At 36.8% G+C, this 19,056-nt stretch overlaps 2 protein-coding genes across 3 annotated transcripts in view; one reads left to right on the top strand and one right to left on the bottom strand.

Annotated features, from left to right (window-relative positions):
* LOC118744783 (serine-enriched protein) overlaps positions 1-956 on the bottom strand; it is a 38,392-nt gene extending 37,436 nt beyond the window's left edge. The window contains exon 1 of the mRNA XM_036478102.1: positions 671-956. The gene's annotated coding sequence lies outside the window, so the exon portion shown is untranslated. The remainder of the gene's footprint in view (positions 1-670) is intronic.
* Positions 1-19,056, top strand: part of LOC118744780 (ALK tyrosine kinase receptor) — a 48,042-nt gene that overhangs the window by 5,128 nt on the left and 23,858 nt on the right. The window contains exon 1 of one of the 2 annotated variants that reach the window (XM_036478095.1): positions 9,292-9,510. The exons of the other annotated variant lie outside the window; for it this stretch is intronic. The gene's annotated coding sequence lies outside the window, so the exon portion shown is untranslated. Of the gene's footprint in view, positions 1-9,291; positions 9,511-19,056 lie in introns of those variants that run through there. 2 annotated transcript variants of the gene reach the window in all.

Genomic DNA, 19,056 nt, shown 5'->3' with positions numbered 1-19,056 from the left:
CCGTTCTTCCTATCGTCCATCTCTTTGCACTCATACATTTCGGTCTATCTCTTTTTTTTTTATGGAAAATACTTATCACTTCAGCTCCTTCCTTCGGTCTTATATAGCTCACGTTGCGCCCGAATGCAGCGTGACTCTGTAGGCGGCATCTTTTTTCTTTGAAATAGCGTAATATCCTTCGTCTTATCAGTTATTCCATCGGGCTCGCTAAAATCCAACTCCTTAGTCGTCGCACAGTTTTTCCTGCAAAAAGGTAAGAGGGTATCTTGGCTGCCACGTACGGTGACGGCCATGTAGCCTGATGAATTTTTTCATGGTGGAACCTAATATTGCAGACTACCATGTTTCGGGTCCCGGTGAAGTCGATCAGCTTCAGTCCGATCTTGGATGGCTGAATTTTCTTTAATTAATAACCGGAAAAATATTTTATATTTATAAGTTTACTTGATGGCAAGAGCCATCCAGTTACTTTGCCGAAGAGAAAGTAGTGAAGTGAGTGTTTATTGTCTAGGACTACAATAAGTAAGTATCAGTGAGAACCCAATATATGACTCTTGATAAATAAATAAATAAATACATTTTTTTTTTTAATTCTGAGATTTCGAAAACTATTTAGTAAGTATTTTTATTTAAACTACTTTGAGAGACCTTAAATACAACTAGCACTTACCTCTGAGTGTTTGATTCAGGAACTGCATCCTTTTCCGGCCTTGTTGAACCAAACCATCTCTTCGTGCGCACCTCACATTCGCAGCTTTTCTTACATATTACTCAGCTCACATAGCAAACGCTGTTGCTACTCTGCTATTTGTTGTAGTTTTTATAGTTAATTGCAGAAAATTAGGAAATTTTCCACGTCTTCCAAGAATTGATGATGATGCAGAGGCTAAATAAATTACCTATTGGTGGCGCTAATAGCGGAAGTCAATGTGCGCTTGTGTACGTAAATTATGAGTTAAGTGGGCATAGAAAAGAAATAAGTACAAAAAAAAAAAACAAAAAAAAAGTCCATTAGTTCCAACAAATATTTTCCACTATTTTTAAGGGGTCTAATTTATTTAGTTGCTCGCTTAATACAAATTAAAATGCTAAGAGCTGCATAAAAGATTTGGGTACAGCCGTTCTTAGGAAACAAACTCTTTGAATGCATCGTAGAAGCAGAGAAAAAATGCACTTTACATACATACATACATACATATATACACATACAGAATTTATTCCTACCGTTCAGCCGTAAATTCTGTATGCAATAGCTATTCTGCAATGTTTACCAAACAGGATATACGCAAGCATTGTCGCTAGCGGCGACGTAAACAGCGCTGCTTACAATCACTCACCCTCCGCACGCGACAAGCGGCACTCTCATACATACCGCCGTAATCCTCGTTGTCCCTAAGCGCTCGCGAACAGCATCCAACGAACAGCGCCAACGATGTGCTTTCCGGTTTCTTAGGGTTGTAGCGGTGCTACTGGTTGAGGGTGCATTAAGTTGCCAGAGATTTCTCATGCATTTAGCGACCAACAAAACGCGAAGCAATATAAAAACTACAAAAACAATACTAACAAATCCAACAAATGAGGTTGACTAAAGTCATAAAAGTGCGGTGAGGAGTTGCCACTATGGGGGATATCAGCAAGTTGACTGCTTACCGCCTGCAGTCAGCATATGAGAGTGCAAGTTATATTTGCTTGCATCGTACTCGAATATAAATATGTATAAATTGTATGTATGCATGTATGTACATATATGCGCTTAGCCAGGATGTGTGAAGTGAGTATCCTGCAAATAATAGCAAAAAAAAAATACTATTCAAAATGCTGAAATGGCTTTTGACCTATGCGACTCGTACTGCTAAAAGAGGGTGGAAAATATATTTAGTAGTGAAGAATTGTAAAAATAGAGTAACGAAAAGGAAGCGAGGAATATGAGAATCAAGGCACGTAAGTAGTTGAAGTTAATGATAGAAATCACTTATAAGACAAAAAATAATGTTTGTAAAAATGTAAGAAAAAATTTCTGTAATGCTCACTAAACTGGGCATTAGAGATCGCTCCTTTTTTTGATTTTTTTTTTTTTTTTTGGTTAAACATTTAAGCTAAATTTTTTGTTGTTTACTACCTTTTTGCGTATTTTCAGTAGTCCAATTACATTTTTTGGTCTAATCTCCAATTCAGGAACGCGTTACAGAAAATCATACATATATGCATGCACATTAGTGTGCCATGATGTGGGTTTTCCACCGGAATTATAAATACAATTTATTATATTCTAAAACATCCGACAAAATATTTCGAAAAAATTATATATTATATGAGTTAGACCAATTTGAATTATATATATATTTTCTTTCCGTTGATAAAATGTTTATACATTTTTACGCAGACCTTTTTATTATGTGAGGTGATTTTTTTTTTTAATTTTTAATAGAAAAACTCGATTGTCGAAGGTATTTTCAAACAGGTCCAGCTCCAGCTATTTTGGTTTTGGTGGTATAACTCCAATGGAAAAACAATACCGATTTTTTGCATGGAGAGTGTTGACCATAATGTATGTACATACATAGAGTTCAACACTGCATGCACAAATTATAGTTTTTTTTTCAGTATTTAATTTTATTTCTTCTATTAGAAAAGTATTTGAATTTTTAACAAGACTTTTTTTATTATTGTGTGTTTCCAGTGGTTAAAAGTTTATCGTATTTTCATCTGTGCAGCTTATGTGTTAGATGTAAAATCTCTCGAGATTAGTGTAATGAAATATATGACAGCCCTGCATAAATATTTTAATGTTTTTTGTGTTAGGTTAATTTTAGTTGTATATCAATCGAACACAAAATTTGGCTACTTGCAACTTTCCGGACAAAGTTTCCGATCGCATTGTATAAAACAAGATTTAAAAAATATGGCAACTGTTGAGAAAATTCATTTATTTCATATTTTCATTATTTCATTTATTTCTCTTTTTTGCATATTTCAACTCAGAAGATTAATAGTTGGGTCTCGCTTCTATTCAATTTAATTTTACAAAATATATGGCAACGCTTAAAAAAAGAAAATCGTTACACCGCTTCACTTTAAATTTTTCCGTTTTTGCGTATTTTTAACTGGGCTGGCAAACTTTTTGATAACATTTCTATATAAAATATATTTTCAGAAAATATGGCAACTCTAAAAATTTTAACATTTTTCTGTTTTTTTCTCTTTTTAAATATTTTTTACTGAGAGTATTAATTGTTGCATCACCTTTTCACAAAATTGTTTTCCAAAATTATCTGGCAGCATTTATCACGAAAATTGTTATTTTTTTCTTCTTTAATATTTTTTCAATTTTGTGCATTTCTAACTCCATGCACAAAATTTTCGATCGCATTTGGAATAAAGTTGATTTCAAAAATATGGCACCTCTGCATTAAGTAATTTTTAGATTTATATTTTTTTGTTTTTTTTTCATTATTTTTTAAACTGGGAAAATTATGTGTATAAACTTAAGTTTTCTCACTTTTTTCCACCGTTAAGTTCTAAGTTACTACACAACAATATTGCTTCAATTAAATTAATTTAAAAAAAAAAACTATAGTAGGCAGCACTATTCATAAAAATATGAAATTTTCCACTTAAAAAACAACAAATTTATCTGGGAATTCTAAAAAAGTTTTAATTGAAAAAATCAATTTGCCTTTAATTATAAAGGGATTTATAAAAATAAAATTGTTTATCAATTATTTAGCACCACGGTAATTGCTAATAAGTCCAGCGCGTAGTTAGTCTCACTCGCATAAACAGCAGTAAACTCAGCAGTCACGGTCGTCTGTTACTCAACACCGGCAATTCTTCTCTGCTTGGAGTGCATACCCAGTAGGAAAACGCTGTAACTTCGCATTAATAGAGATTTATATATGTAGATGTACATATATTTAGTGAATTTTATAGCATAATTCGTAAAATAAGGAGTCTATTTCCGTTTCATTATATAATTACCTTCAAAACTAAAGCAGTCTAATATGTTCTTTTTCTGTTCTAAAAAATTTTTGCCCTTATTGCTGAAAGTATAAGTTTTCCTTTTGGGGCTCTCACATACACTCCCAGACACACATTCACTTCTGCAATTGTGTTTATACCAAAGCCAGCAACAGCGTCAGTAGCCTTGTCATATCCGCAGGATAACAAATTTTGCAAATGAGGTTGGTAGCCGCTCATGGCTGGCGGCTGGTGGTGAATTATACACAATTTGTAAAACATAAAACTGAGGGTGGCCGTTAATGAGTGACAAGGATTTTGGTATGTTTTGAAGTGAGCGCCAATTTTGATGTTTGCTTATGTTTGTTTACATTATATAATATGAAATGGGAGTACGACCATTGAAATATGAATATGTAAGAGAACAAATTCGTATATGCATTTATGAAAGGGGAAGAAAACGAATATATATTTGACTTAGGGGGAAAAATATGTACATAATTCAATACAGGACCTTTCATATCTTTTTTAAGTTTGTAAATTAAACACCCGTAGGAAAGAAAAATATATAAGTAATAAATTTAGTAGATTTGCACGGGTACCGGATACGCAATTCGGTGTCTCCTAGTTTTCGGTCTTCCAGGGTGAGGTATTTGCAATCCTCAAGGCCATGAACTACGCTGCGGAAAATAGGTGCAGGGTAGGAGTTTGCGTCTCTGCAGTGACAGCCAAGCTGCACTTGAGGAGTTGGCCAGCCCTCTGGCTACTTCCAAACTAATTCGGCAATGCAAATTTTGACTAAATTATGTTGGCAAACATAACGTGCTTGCTTTACTCTGGGTGCCGGGTCGCTCGGGGGTATCTGGTAATAAGATATCTGACCATTTTCCAAGAGTTGGCTCAGACCAGGCATTACTCGATCCGCAACCTAGTTATAGCACTCCCCACTTCGGCCATCGATATCACCATCAGAAACTCGGTGAATACTTCGCTAAGCAATGACTGGGAGGCATCGAGGGGCCGAATGTGTGCAAAACACATGTTCCCTTCAATCTCAAAAGGTCTATCTAGTTGTTTGCTCTCAATAACTAGCAGACGGGACTGCAGACAACTTGTGGGACTGCTGACTGGTCACTTCACGTGGCACAAACCCCTGACAGAGTTAAACCTTAAGAATATGTAAGTAGTTTAAGAGCGTATTTATAGTACGCTCTTCAGTCAGCAATTGTCCAAATCGCTGATGGATCGATGGTAATGGAGTAACTGGTAAGCTGCAAGAGAAGAATCTTCCACCATTCTTGTGGGACCGCAATCATTTCAGCATTTCAATTAGTCCCATTTGAGACATTAAATTTCTCATTGGGTAAACCCTTTAGACTAGGTAGGGCTTTATAATGGCCAGTGTTTGGTTATTTGATTCGCTAGAAAGGAAGAAAATAATTTAAGTAGAGCTGACTTACTCTCTGGTTATCCAATTGTTCATAACCGTACGTATTCTCATACATAGATATCGAATTGATTTGTCACAGAGAGAGATTTTTAGCTTGTATACAGGTAGAAGCATATTCTGTGTGGTTGTCGGACCTTCTTAACAAAGATCAATAGATGTCAATTCGTCGATAGTCAAAACCTTGGAATTCACTTATTTACTAAAAACCTTTTGCCCAGTTTTTTCGGTGTTCTTCCATGTAATGTTTAATTTTTCATTTTATCTGGTTCGAGTTTTGTATAATTATATATCTTCGTATTACATTAGTTTCTTTAGAGTTAGAAGATTAGATAAGCAAGCTTTAGTGTGTATCTGTTTTGGTACGACCAGTTAGTTGAACTATTTGGTTATCCTTCCAGATACCGGTATTCGTCTTCCTTCTGAGCGATAGATTAGTTGTCTGGTTTATGTGACGCTTGTTTTAAGCACCTCACATTACCCCGCTACCTAAATCCAGTGGGTGTATTATTAGACGAGATAAGGGTGGTTTTCCGAGAGTCCTCATTCTGGCTCTGCAGAGGGTAGGGCAAACGAAAGGGAGATGCTCTGTTATTTCTTCCACTTTCAGTAAGTTAGGTTAGGTTGAAGCTGCTGCCTTCACTCAACGTAGGAGAGAAGCACATTCCGACCGAGGGGCCCCGTTGGGATACAAATTGAGAGCTGGTATTCGATCTCGTCCGTTCACCTAAAAGTAGAATCAGTTGGTAAAGTTGGAATAGTGCGAGAATTCATGAATGCCTGCTTCACTTAAGTCAGTCAAATAGACAAAGATGTAATGGTCAAATTGGCGTCTGTTCTGCAGTGACAGAGATAGTGTTCCATACTATTGGCTTTGTCCACGCCGCGGCAAATTCGGCAAAAGTTATTGGCGGGTAAGCCTACTCTGCTAGCATGCCTTCCCATTAAGCAGTGGTCCGTAATAATACCGGCTACCAGCGTTAGTAGAGGACGTTCTAACCGAATGAGTCATCCGATCTTTTCTTGCCGAGGCTGCGCTAGATTTTTCGAGTCATTGCACACGTGGATCTTTTATTTGCCTTATCGACGAAATGTGTCTTGAGCCATGTCTTGCAGGTAGATAGCGGCAAGACCTGGGGAGACAGGGTGGTTCCCTTCCTCGCAAGCTCATCCGCTGCTTAGTTATCTCGAATGTTTCTGTGGCCTGGCACTTAGACAATGTGAGTAGTAGACTTTGAACGTAAATGGTTAAGGACTTTCCTGTATTCCATCGCACTCATTGACGAGGTTTCACAGCAATCTATTGACTTATTAGCTGCCCGACTATCGGAGTATATAGTTACCGAAGGCAGGTTAAGAGAACATTCGATGGACCAGAGTGCAGCCACTTTTATAGCCGTGAGTTCTGCTTCGAAGACACTGCAGTGGTCTGACAGCCAAAAGCAGAGGTCAAATGAGAGGTTCTTCGAGTGTATCCCACTCCCTGTTCTTAGATTTAATTTAAACCATCCGTGTAGATGGCTATGGAGTTATTTTGGAGGCCTAACGTACCGAACCCCGTAGTCGGTTAGAATGTTGGTGTGACCTCAAATCTGGCGTATTTCCATTTTTACGGTGCATTTAGTCTTACAGCATTGCAGCTCGCCTGTAGCTTCCCAAAAAGGTCTACGGGCAGAAAGTTTAAGAGTGTTTCCATGGCTTTGGCTGGTATGGATGGCAGCGCACCTGTAACTAACATGCGTCCCGCCCTTTGTACCTTGATAAGTATAGAATTAATCAGCGACTTATCCAGTGATGTCGACCAGACTGTGACGTCGCATAATAATATAGGGTGTGCCACTGCTGTATAAATCCCGTGCACTATGTGAGGCTTGAGACCTCATATCTAGCCTATAGCCGTTTTGAAGGCGTAGAAAACGGTAATGGCTTTTTGCGCGCGCTATTTTACGTTGGGTTGCCAGGTCAGTTTCCTGTCCAAGATGACTCCCAAGTATTTCACTGCATTCGAGAACGACCGTGTTACGCCCCGTAAAGACAACCATGACCGTTTTCGGCGGGTTGGCGTTCAGGCCGCAATCTTGTACTGTACGAAACGTTGTGGTTCAGTCCCGTTTTAGCCCTCTCCTGGGGCAATCGCAGCAAGCCTAGGTAAATAACTGCTGCCTAGTTCGTTCTGATTCATGTCTGTTTAAAGCACTAGGAAACCAATATATTCCTGCAGGCCTATCAAGTTTAGAGGCTCTTAAGAAATAAGGATTTTATTACAGTTGCAGATGTATTATTCACTCAACATACAGTGGTGGGAAAATAAATAGGGACGATCGCGACGTGTTAACAAGTTTTTGCTTTTTTGCATTTATTTAATTAATGTTTACTAGTTTTTTTTATAAAATTATAGCTCACTATGTAACAAAAATCATGTAAGTCTGAATTTCAAACTTCGCACAAAACTTAGGAAAATCCAACAAAATTTCATCAAAATATCAAATATTTTTTTTTAGAAAAAATCTTGGTATGCGATTTTGTAGCCTATTAAATTTCATTAAATTTTAGTATAATAAAGTGGGAGTTTGAAGTAGCTAGTATTAACCGTTAATTATTCTCAATTTTTTTTTTCTTAAGAGTCACGAATTTTTTGTCATAAAAAGTAGGTGCGACAATTTTTTTTTATATAGAGAAAAATGCACAACACCGTTTAAAACAAATTGCCAAAATTTAAGGGTAAATCTCAGCTATTTAAAACTTGCACTTTATTATACTAAAAATAACTGGGCATTTTTTAAGTGATTCGGAATAAAAATTTTGAAATTTCGATGAACATTTGTTTGTAAAACTTTTATAAATTTTTCAAAATTTTTCAAATTTTGATTAACGTTGTTTTTGTTAGAAAATAATAAATATTAAATAAAAAGAAATGATAGCCAAAACTCTTTAAAATTTGTTTATGGAAAAAGCTCTCCGTGGAAAACACTTGCTGAATCTATATACCGCATAGGCATTTGTATTTGAAGGACACTCGAAGATATGCAGTTATAAGCAGTTCATAAAAATAGCTATTCCGAAAAATCAGCACCTTGAATTTGCTCATAAAACTTCTAAACCACATGAATGGCAAAAAAATCCATTTTACACTTCAACTGCTACGAAATTGCTTTTTTGATCTGAAATGTGCAAAATAATTGAACTTTTCGAGCAACTACATACACTTCCTATTAAGAATTTTCTTCAGCTTACCATTTCAATCATGCGAACTGAACTTTGCGGTTCAATCACTGCCGAAATCTTATTAGCGCTACCACATAACTATGCAGTATGCAGTTACCACAACATTGGGCTACCAATATGCAGCAAAGAACTTGTCGAAAAATAACAAATTTCAGCACCACCAAATAACCAACAAAATGAAGCAATCGAAGAAGGTAATAGAAATGCCGATGAAGCAATGCATTGACGCAGCTATTAACCGCAAAGCGACAGAGGTAGCGCGAACAGCAGCGCATGCCATTACCGGCAGAGCAGGACCTTGTCTGCGGCGCTGAGCACAAAGCCGCTGTGAAATGCTAGAGTAGCTGATGCCACTACCTCAACGCGATGCTGCTTGCAACGGCACACCGTTACTGCTATTTTCCATATATTTTATTTTTATTTTTTTTCGGCCAACGTCAACCGAGCTACCAAATATAATTCCATTCTCTGCGCGCACATCCTAATTCGTACGAAAGGCAAGCAACCGCTGGACGAATACATACAAACGAAGGCACTTTCAAACACACGCATGTACTAAGAGCAACTCTGTATATGTGTGTGTGTGTCCTCCCAACGAACTAAGCTCTGCGCAGCACAATAGTACAATACAGCTTCCTTGCTTGCAGTCAGTCTCACTGTGGAACGCGTCCAATGCGCAGTTAAAAATCGAAATCGTTCGCAAAATCAACGCGTTTGCTAGGAAAGCTAGAGAAAAAAAAAATTCAGCAGAAAGTAGAGAAATTTTTGCTTTTATTTTTGAGTTGGTTGGAAAATAAAAGATGCTAAAAATTATTGCTGAAATTTCTATGCAAGAAAAATTTTTTAATTGCAAAATGTGAATGAGAAGTGCAACAAAAAAAGTAAGTGTTGCATGGAAAATGCAAATTTGAAATTTTTTCAAATGAAATCAAAAATTTGTGTATAAATTTTATATAAGTATGTGTGTCTATGTGTATGAGAAAAATTTCAGCTGCCAAAGTGTCGCCGAAAAGAAAAATATTTTACACAAGAAAAAATATGAATTTGTGCAAAATTTTCAGAATTTTCTAAATGTGCTTGTGTGTTTGTACTGCCGTGCAGCTAGCTCGGCTGGTCACATAGTATTTTTTGCGAAGAAGCAGCAGGAAAAATATATTTTTTCACTACAAATGCTGGTCAATTTTTTTTTTTTGCGCTGCTGCTACTTCGTTTTCTTCATTGTTCGAGCGATACGAAACAGCAGTGACGAGAAAAGTATAACTAACTGGTTATATGTGCACATCTGCCTACATTTATACATATGTATGTACGTAAGTATGCATATGTGCGCCACTCTAAATGGATAGAGAAAAGTTTGTGGCGTGGCAGCAGCGGCAGCAACAGCAACAACAGCAACAAAGTAAAATTTTCAACAGCCGCAGCAAACAATTCAGCAGTAGCATCAAAAATGACTCCATGCAACGCCAACAACCTTAGCCTTCGCCACCATAACTCCAGTGGTTAAGGTTGCTTCGCCGTTCAGCAGTGCAAGCGGCAAATGGACAAAGCTGCAGTCACACCAGCAGCGTTGCCGCCCGCAGCAAAGTGCCGTACTTTAAGAAAAAATGACGGCGCGCGCAGCATACAACTCTCTACTTGCCGCTACTCAACTCCCTGCCGCGCGCTGTGGTGCAGCAGCGACGTTGGAATGCAGCCACCTCAGTAGAATAGAGATAATTAAACTCAACACAGCTGTATGTATGTATGCATTCAATAATTGTAATTTGTATGCGCGCATGTGTGTGTGTGTGTATCAGCCTCTATGCTCGCGCATTGTTGGGCCCTCCTATGTAGTTGCGTATACGTACTGGTGGCCGCTCATTGCTCACACACACACACACACACTGCTCGTAGGTCGCTAGCATCGCTTGCCAGTTTAGGGTTCGGCTACTTTGTAATTCTTCTAGCTATGCTGTTTTCCCTCCTGCTCCTCCTCCTCCTCCTCAGCCTCAACCACCAACATTGCTCCTCTGTGCCTTTTTCGTTCTCGTCGGCTAGCCAGCAGGCCTGCTTTTGCTGTTCGTTGGCAGCATCCTGTTTCCAATTTTTCGTCGTACGTAGTTTTTGTTTTTTCTTGTTTTTTACTTCTTCGCTTTGTTTTTCATTCTTCGCTTTTGATTTCGGCTCACTGGCGTCGTAGTGTGGCGTTGTTGTTGTTTATATTTTTATCTTGTTTTCTTTATTATTATTGTTGTTTGTGTTTTGTGCGGTGCTCATCATTTCGCTGCTCTTTTTTTTGCGCGTTTTTCATTGGCGTTTTTCTGCTCATTCGTTGTTTCGTGCGCAGCATTTCCGTTTTGCTGCTGAGTCCACTGAATTTAGCTGCTAATGAGATTTCATATTTTTTCGTTACCAGAAATTGTTTACTATTTTTTTTTTGTGTGGGTTTAAGTGAATGTTCTAGACTATTATTTTTATTAAAGAATACATGTGTGCATACATATATGAAGCAGATTTATAAAGTGATAGTTTAATGTGAATTTGGGTATAAATCTATACATAAGTACATATATGTATCTACTTACTGCAGGTATGTAAACATTTATTGTGGCTCTTTCGAATTGAACTGTCTTTCTTCAAAGCCTATGCCTATTTATGCTTATAGAATTAAAGCCTTAGAAATAAATTTGTTTCTATTTATTCGCCCTGACCAATATCCTCAGCAGCTGAATCGGAAAGTTATACAATGATTCGTCTCATCTCGCAGTTAAAGTATGCAGTACTTAATGCGATGATACATATAAACCTAAAAAAAAGAAAGATTGGCCTTACCACAGGCAAGGGTAATGAAAATTCTTTGATGATATACACCGTGCGATAGCAAATTTTACACACAAGAAAATTAACACAGAAGCTTTAACGTATAAATAATTAATAAAAAATTATTATTTAAAAAATATTCAGTACAATGTAAAATAACAATAGGTGCATTCTTTTGCAACCGAGCTACAAAAGAACACTCGCTTAAATGACGAAATACACGCAAAACAACAATACAAACTCGACTATTTATCCGAGTTCAGCCAGGTCGGTTAAAAAATACGCGACCTGAAGAGTAATGTTGTTAAGTGAAAAAACTGCTCTATTGTGAATTGTTACTGGGAAATTGGAGAGGGAAATTTTTGTTTTCGTATATACATGATTTATATTTTAAATAAGTATATATATTACGCAAATATCTTGCATAATTACTCATTTAAATAAGTTTTTGTATCTAACTAGCGTTAAACTAATCACATGTTTCTTGCCAGCTACCAACAGGGTTGCTTAAATACCTAAAATGAAATTTTACCCGAGCTTATCGCTCGCTTACAAAAAAATACAGCTACTATGCGTATCAAATAAAAGAGAAAATTTTGGAAAATTGAAAAAGACTCAAACTTTTGTGCATGAGGAGGAAAAGGTATTAAAAATGTCGCTTTAGAAAATTGCAATATTTTTTTTTAATTATATGTTCAAAACTCATTTTCACAAGACAACACCCCGAATCTCGTCCTTTTAACTTTATTAAGTCAACAAAAAAAGAAAATAAAAATAATTAAAAGACCATTTTTCATCCCATTCACCCTTGCGAACCAAAAAAAAAATTTTTTTTTTTAATTTTAAAATTTTTTCTTTCATTTTGTAACTACTAAAACGAATTATTATTATTATTTTTTTTTAATTTATTTCTTTCATTTGGTAACTATTTTGGTATTCGAACATACATTAAATTATTCATATCCTTGACATCTCAAATCGTTTTAAAAAACAGAGTACAGACTAAATTTCATCGAAATCGGATGAAATTTAATGTTTGCGATCCACTCTTGTGACGTGGCGTGGCAACTATGTATCCCAGATTAAACTAATTTCATAATTCCCTAAGAAAAATTAGAGCACATGTCAAGTTTCAGTGAAATCGTGGCACGTTGTCTAAATTTCCACCTGCCACCAAATAGTCGAAACACTGTGCGTCACACATGGATCGATTAGTAACGAAATGCAAATGGAAGGACCGTATTGTGGACAATCTAGATTTCAGCTGTAGCATGCAAGTTCATTCCCATTCAGAAGGGAATGGAGAAGGGACCGGGTGACCGATAGAGAAACTATCTTTGTATACACCGAAGGATCTAAGATCATTTGCGGTGGAGGAGCGGGGACCTACTCAGATAAGCTCTTTGTTTTTCTCTATCTGTGATTAGGAAAGAATACAAGTATCTTCGTAATCGAGTTTGGTACAAAAATAAGGCAATAATATATTTTGACAGCCACGTGCCGCTGGTTGAGAAATGTATAATGGAATTGTGGTTAGCTTCTCAGTCAATCGCCGTCTTTCTTGTCGGGTTTCCCGAACATAGCACCATCGCAGGCAAAAAGAGGGCCGATAAATTGGCGAAGTCAGTAGCCTATTTTTAGGAATCCGAAGCGGTGGCACTTGGTTGCCTTCTTGGAATAATCCAAAGAGAAATTACTCTGCATTTCTTTGGACTGGCTAGAAATAGGTGGCCATATAAACAAAGACTGAAGTTTCCAGAATTGTAGGTAGCAACTACCATGGGGCACTGGCTCCCAGGGCAGAACTGTCGTAGCTGTTAGCTAGAAGATATCAAAGAAAATGTACAGCAACGTGGCAACATAGGATATACATGCGTATGTAGACAAAACACTCGCCACGATAACTCCGTCAAAAGGGCCCAAAAATACGCAAATTGATGCTATCCGGCTTCGAGAAAGCACGGCGACATACCAACACGCGGAGGTTTGCATTCGCTGACGGGGGCGATCGCTATTAGAAAAAACTTTTTGTTTGGTGTTGCTCGAGCTAGAAATCGAAATTTGGTTTTATCGAGTGGAAGGACGTAACTCTAACCACTCAGCTATAGCGGATGCCACAAAATATTTTCCAAGCATATTTTTTAATTTTATTTAGTTTTGATTTAAAAAAAAAAAACTTGAAACCTGCTTCTATTAACCCACTTAATGTGATGCCTTGAATGTTGTATAATATAGTTATTTGAATAAATACCTTCACTACCAGCAATTTTAAGAATTTATGAAAATACGAGTATGTATGTTTGTATAAAATAGCGCATTGCTGCATTTTACTGCAAATTTACTGGGTTTATAAACCCAAATATACTGTGTGTATGTAGTCCTTGACCATTTGCTATTTGGCAATTGCAGTTGTACGAGTATGAGCTGCTATTGATTGCTTCATTCGTCCCATTAAGTATGTAGTGGCCAAGAAAATTGCTTACATGTGTGCCGCTGACAGCATAAATTGAGACTGATTTTGTTTCCTTAGAAAAGTGTTGTACTTCTGTTGAATTAAACAAAGGATATTCTATTGTGCACAAATTAAATTTTCAGCGTAGAAGTTTACCCTGCTAGTCTTGGTCGGGTCAGTTATAGAAATAGATTTGCGAATAAATTATTCTTTTCAGAGATTGTAAATACACTTAATGTGGAAGACAGGAAGCTCATACACATTCGAGGCTCAGAGTAGCTTTGTGGAACTGTACCTTCCGAGATTTAACTACACACAAAATTTCAAGGTCCCTTTTCCCAACCGAAACAACTGTGAATAGGAACGACCTAAACGCCGACCTAAGCCTTTGGTAAACAACCCAGAAGACTTCTTTTTACGTGGGTGGGGCAAGGTAACTACATATCTCTTTCAGGACGAGCTGCCTGCCATTGCATTATGTCTGAGGCAGCATGTTTGGAGTGCCGCAACCAACAAACATCGCTCTTAAAACGCGCGAGTTCACCTCAGAGTTGGTGTAGGATTGCCTTCAGCTTTTGATACTTAACGTATCCAGGAACCATATGTACCTCATCTGTGTACCGGGACAGAGTGGAATCATGGCAAATGAATTGGTAGATATTCTCGCCAGAAAAGGGGCTTCACAGTGATTTATTTTACCAGATTTATTTATGTGTCTGCCTTGTTTGTAAGCACAACCTTGGATATTCATTAAAAATTGCAGTTTGGGGTTATGTTGTTCTACGAAAACTTTCTGCATTAAATTTTACTAAGGGGCACTAAAGATTGAAAAAACATCCGATTGAAGGTGATTGCGCTGTATTAAGGGGTTGCACCACACTCACGGTCGAAAAAATAGGGTGAAAAATAATTTGTTTTGCGCAGATATGAAATTTATTAAAAAAAACATGTAGTTTTAAAGCAAAAAAAGACGAGACTTCTTTGTTCATATAAACATTTAGGATTACCTTTAATTGCTTCATAATCCAGGGACCGTAACTGAACCCAATTAGTGTGGGACCACCCTTAAGGTACCACCTTTCTGATAAAAACAGAATTATCGTGGTCCAAAGTTATTCGGTAACATACATAAAAAAAAATATATATATATTCCGACGAATTGATAACGTCCTCCTTTTTTTGATGACGGCTAAAAATTTATTTCATATAAATCTGTATTTAGGAATAATTAAAAAAAAAATAATATTAAATTTTAAATACAAGAGATATGGGTACGGTTGCCAGACGTAGTTGAAAAAATTAATTTAAGCCATGAGGAATTATAGATGAAGTCATTAAATAGTGGGACTTTTCCACAGTTTGAAAAATATGTAATTTTGCTTTTTTTTCAATACCACACCCAAACGAAGCAACTGAGCGGATCTTAAGTATAAAGTTTTCTTCCTGACGCAAAGAAAGAAACCGGCTTCTAATTAAAAATTTTTAAAGTGAACTACGTATTAAAAGTAATTTTAAAATGAAAAATATAAAATTCTTTGACTATTTAAACACTGAAGATGGAAATGATCTCATTATTGCTATTCAAAAATGACGTAAATATAAAACACTGTGTATAATGATGTGTACACTCATGTTGAAATTAATAACACTTTTCTTATGAACTATATTTTATTTATATACTAAAATATTATTAAAAACACCTACTCTGGTGTTTTAAAGTATTATCTGATACTTACATTCATAATTTTGCTTTGAATAACAATGTACTGAAAAGTACTGATTTTTTAGCATGAAAAAGTATAACGTACTGATTTCGCGCATAAAAAATCTGGCAACCCTAGATACGGGTCATACATTAGAAGCCATTTTCGAGATAGTGTGCAAGATTTCTTAATCTGGCATCATTTTAGGTTACAAAAAAATCGGATTTCTAACTCGAAAAAGAAGTATCTCTGGCCCTACGCAGGAAAGAAATTAAGAAAAAATTGTTTGCAACAGTGGCTCGGATTATGTGGTGTGACGCCAATTTTCTAAAAATCTATAATCTTATTTGTCAGCCATATTGCAAAAATTCTAAAAACTTTTGATTTAGCTTCCGTTGCTCTAATAAGAACCCCTCATATACATTTTTCCTTAATATCTACATACATACATCGGCTTGCTACAATTTCATTATATGTATAGATTTCTTTAAGAGAGACAAAATTTCGATTTTTTTACACATTCTGGGTCGTGTAACCCCTTTATCGATTTTACACATTATTCTTGCTTTTTTCGTACTTTTCTTTAACTCCTTCCCTTCAACCATCATACACTATTATTATTTTCGAAAACCTATGATGAGATATATTTAGTAAGGTGTTAAACATCGGGTTTTGGCAAAAAGATAAATTTAATTGCGGATTCCGATACCGATTACCTGTTCAATAAGTTCATTGAAACTGGCGGTAAGAGAGTTAAAATGTTCTACAAAAATCCTAAGCGGATAATTCTATTGGCAGCCTAGGCAAATCTTGCCGTTTCGAAACCAAAATGTTTCACAGAAAAAATATCTGCCAGCATTTGCCGCGATTTGGTTTTATATATTATTGCATTGTGAGGTCCTCCAACTCCCCCCCTTGCCTTCTCATCGAAATCCTGTGCAACAATCAGCAAATTTATTACGTATGCAGTCACATGCATACATACATACGCATATGCACACTTGCACCCCAAACTTGCACTAATGCCCTTCTGTTGCATTCCTCTTGGAATTCTCTTTCCTCATTTCAACCTTCACCAGCCTACAACCTTGCTTACGAACCAATTATGGCAGTCCCTCTTCCGTATGCCTGCAACACAACTACATTGAAGTTGTATTTGCATTTGTGTATCTTAGGCACTCGTACGTCTTTTGAACCTAAACTAAACTCAACTACGAGATCTGTGCGCTTTCCCTTCGAGATGTACAGTATCTAATAAAGTATGGCTGCAGTAGCAAATGAGTGGAAGCATAAGAATGTAGACACAAGATACCTCTGCTAGTGGGTGGAATTTGTAAGTAGTGCTTCTGTGGGTTAAGTGTTTGCTTTAACGGTACGCAATTTGCCTACCTCATTTGTATGAAAAAGTATTTCTTACATAAGAAGTTCTATTTAAATATTAGTTAAAACATGCTTATAAAAAATACGCATATGCTCCTGTATTGCCATTATTTATTATAAGGAAGCTGCCTCTATGCAATTGCTCTATGTCCTCGAGAAATGCCGGACTATGTGCACTCCCCGTCGGAGGAAAAAGATGATGCGCTTGAAAAGAGCAGTTCCATAATTTATCTTAGCGAATGCAACACAACTGTACTCTTACTACTTTCGTAGGACTCAGTCTTCAAAAGCACACCCCCGACAACGGAGAGAGGCTGATCGACTTCGTCGCGTTTTGTGGAACTTTTTCCTGCAAAAAATTTGGTTGTTTAGCGCGCTGTCGGGCACATGGCGCCGTCCTCTATTACTGCACTAAATAATCGGCAGTCACGGCTGTACAGCAACCGCCATTGATAGTAACGTTCTCGCTGTTCTCATTTTTAAAGAAGTAAGGACCAATGATTCCAACGACCCATAAAGCACACCAAACAGTGAGTTTTTGTGGATGAAACAGTGCACCTGAATCTCTGGTAGTTACCCTTGCGATGCCGAACGCGCCGAATTCCCTTTTTGGCATGTCCATGGAACCAAATATGAGCATCATCGCTGAATAGTAGGTTGACTGTAAGTTAATTTTTTGTCCATTGACCGAATGCTTAACACAATTGATGGTCATTCGGCTATAATTTTTGCATCAGTTGTAAAGTCGTTGGCCGATAACTTTAAGTAAATTGTCCATAAAATTGATGAACGCAGCTCCAATTGCTGAACCATGATGTTTGAAATAAATTTGCAGTCGTTCTCCTGAAATCGTAAATCAACTGAGAACAACTCATAATATCCTTGCCAGCTCTGAACAATTTGTGACCGTACAATTCTCAACGCTTTTCAGTAGTAACGCGTATGACGAAGGCCTCAAACCAGCGTATAGCGACGATGCACACGTCCCTCCAATCGACCAAGACGAAGTGAGAGCAGAAATATTCTTGTTTTGCGCACAAGTAATTTTGGTCAAGTCCGATAAAGTAAGCTAGTCATTGCTCTTCTGTGCCAATTGAAGCAAATGAAACTAAGTCCTTCTCCTCCTGATATTTTCATCATAGGGGGGTCTTCTTTTAAATTATGGAGCTGGAGCCTTTATATCCAACCCATCGTGACTACGTTCGAGGCAATTGTCGTTAACAACGCGCACAGGCCAGTAGAGTTTTCTTGGAAATTTTCCCACATCCAATGTTGTCATTCTGCGTGTCGTAGAAAGCTCTGTTTCGTGGTGCCATAGCTGGCTTTTAAAACAACAAAGAGATGGTGAGTGTCGATTATCCTATCGCGGCTGTTTTTTTTTAATGTTTGGCGCATGATCTGTGATGAATTTTCTTAGTATAAAGACACGATTGATAAAACCAATTCAGTTCGTTGATGATAGGCTATTTCAGAATTTGGTTGAAGAACGCCCTCTTTCAGAATTCGGTTCATAAATGGCCTATCTCAGCTGCCACTTCAAAAACGAAACAAAAAATATCTAATATTAAAAAATTGTTAAATAATCAGCCGAGCATGGAAGTCTCCTGAAGAGAACCAGAGTTTTCCGATCGAATAATATTGATTTTCAAGAATTTTATACTAATGCACTAAACGTTTTTTTTTTCGCCCATTTAAAATGCATGGAAAACTCTGAGCGCTGCTAGCGACCTCCAAATATTTTTCTATTTCGAAATAAAAAAGATGAGTATCTCTTTTCCGGTATAGAACAATCCTAGGGGGTGAGACCGTTAAAATTCCGACTTTACTTTTTTTGGAGCATCCTAGACCACACACAGCCATGGTCAAAGATTTAGCACCAAATTTAAAATGATATTGCTTGCAACTATTGTTTATTTAATTACTTTAATTTTATTTTGTTCTTTAAAAATTATTTAGTTCAACCAATAAAAGAAACCACATAAAAAACCGTTGAAAGCTTGCATAGATTTCACAAAAATTAATCAAAAATTGTTCATAAATTTTTTTGAAGTTCGATTAATTTTTGTGAAATTGTGCAAGCTTTAAAACTTTTG

The sequence above is a fragment of the Rhagoletis pomonella genome, unplaced genomic scaffold (assembly GCF_013731165.1).
Source record: "Rhagoletis pomonella isolate Grant_MI unplaced genomic scaffold, Rhpom_1.0 Rhpom_scaffold_00008, whole genome shotgun sequence".
Taxonomy (NCBI): domain Eukaryota; kingdom Metazoa; phylum Arthropoda; class Insecta; order Diptera; family Tephritidae; genus Rhagoletis; species Rhagoletis pomonella.
The sequence above is the reverse complement of the archived record's forward strand: the minus strand, read 5'-3'. Positions and strand labels throughout refer to the sequence as shown.